A 2,110-nucleotide genomic window follows, 5' to 3' on the forward strand; every position below is an offset into this window, starting at 1 on the left:
GGAGGTGACCAGGGAAGGAGCAGACGTCATGATGCGGAGGTGACCAGGAAAGGGAGCAGACGTCACAATACGTACAAAGCACTTGCCTCTCCAGTTCCTGGGGAAGATAGGCATGTGCTTTACTTCCTCCCAACTTGTGTAGAAACAGATGACCTTACAGAGGAAATAGAAAGATGAAGCTGGACTGTATTTAGTCATTGGCACAAAGCAGCTTGTTGGCGCCGTCTCTGGAAGCATAAACAAGTAAAACGCAAGGACAGAGCTCCTGGATAGGGCCTGGCGGGGGGCCTGCTGTGGCAGCCCAGCCTCCCAGCGTCTCTGAGTCACGCTGAGGCACTCGGGTGCAGTGGAGAGTAGGGTCTGAACGCCGTGGGCCTACACGGATCCTGCCGTGTTTCAGGCCAACAGAAAGCCAGCCAGGCTGAGCTGAGCTCCAGCAGCGCAGCGTGATTTGAAGGGCCACATGGCTGTTTGTTGCGGTGCGCCCGTGGCGAGTGTGCACGGGGAGCACTTTCACGCACTTTCCAACCCTGCGGCTGGAACTGCCGCACATCCAGCTCACGCTGTGGGGTGGTGGCACATGTATGCCCCTGACCCTCAGCCATGTGTCCTTGACGTCAGTCACAGTAGCTTGCACTGGGCCCCAGCGACTGCCCGCCACTGTGCCGAGCCCTTGAGGAAGCATCTCACCAAAACTTCACAGCCATGCTAAGGCCACCCTGTTATTACTCCCGTTTTATGGATGAGGAAGCTGACTCACCTAGGCTTAGGGAGCTTGCCTGAGGCCCGACAGCCGGAGCAGCCCTGCCCCTCCCCGCCTCGTGTCTCCCCTGGGTACCGCAGGTGCAGAGGATGCACCCTGGGGTGCCCCTGCTGCTGGGCCGGTGACGGGAACACACACCCTCACGGGTACTCACATACTTTACAGACACAGGCAGAGGATGCACCCTGGGGTGCCCCTGCTGTTGGGCTGGTGATGGGGGACATACACTCTCATGGGCACTCATGTAGTTTAAAGACCCCCACAGAGGATGCACCCTGGGGTGCCCCTGCTGTCGGGCTGGTGACGGGGGACACACCCTCACGGGCACTCACGTAGTTTAAAGACACAGAGGCTTCCCAGCTTGGCGGCGAGCTGTGTTCTGTGCACGGGCATCCTGCTGTCAAGGAGAGTAAAGATGCAGAGACCGCGGGTGGGGTGAGATTTCCCGCCTGCGTCTGTTCCGACTGCTGGAAGGAGAGTCATTCCTGGGTGACGAAATTTCAGTTGAGTGTTTACAACTGTTGTCGTTTTCAGCATGATTTTCTTGTAATTAGCAGGTCATTTTTACCAAAAGGTGGAGCTATTGTCAGAAATTAATCCAGGTGTGGGAGAAACTCTGATTTTCTCAGGCAACTTCTATGAAGTTGCAGTTAAGGGTATGTGTGATGGGCATCATGGATGCTGGGGGCAGCAAGTTAGAGCCGAGGCTCAGGGTTCTCTGCAGGGCGGCTGAAGAGAGGGGCCCTCTGCTCCTGATGTCATGGCCCGTGACCCACTGCGTGGACTCCCTGGTGGGCATTTGGCCTTGGCCCTGCCACCGGCCATGCCGTCTCTTCTCTGGTAGCAGCATGGCCGAGAAAGGGTTTCAGTGGACGGGAGAGGTGCTGGGCCTCTCTTGTTTCTCAGATGAAGCAAACCAGAATATGAAGGTACTTGGCTCTTCCCTGCAGGCGGCCTGCACTCCCTAAGGGCGCTGCACTGGAAGCCGGGGTGACCTGCTTGTAGCTCTGTCGGCACTGAAGCAGGCTCCAGGGTGGTGACTGCAGAGGCTCTGCCTCTGTTCCAGTGGGATGGTTTCCCACCAGGAATAGCACCGCCATCTCTCTGCATCTGCTGCTCCCAGCCACAGATGGTGGCCGGGGTGGAGCCAGGTCCCCTGCCACCCACCGGGATCGTGACCAGAGGTGCGTGGTCCCCTGCGGCCCCCCAGGATCATGGCCGGGGTGGAGCCTGGTCCCCTGCGGCCCACTGGGATCGTGACCTTAGGTGGAGCCTGGTCCCCTGCGGCCCATTGGGATCATGGCCAGGGTGGAGCCTGGTCCCCTGCGGCCCACTGGGATCATGACC

General features: G+C 59.0%; 1 protein-coding gene across 1 annotated transcript in view; it reads left to right on the forward strand.

The window, feature by feature from the left end:
• ATG4B (autophagy related 4B cysteine peptidase) overlaps positions 1-2,110 on the forward strand; it is a 21,272-nt gene that overhangs the window by 8,128 nt on the left and 11,034 nt on the right. The window lies entirely within an intron of this gene.

The sequence above is a fragment of the Trichechus manatus genome, unplaced genomic scaffold (assembly GCF_000243295.1).
Source record: "Trichechus manatus latirostris isolate Lorelei unplaced genomic scaffold, TriManLat1.0 scaffold00165, whole genome shotgun sequence".
Classification (NCBI taxonomy): domain Eukaryota; kingdom Metazoa; phylum Chordata; class Mammalia; order Sirenia; family Trichechidae; genus Trichechus; species Trichechus manatus.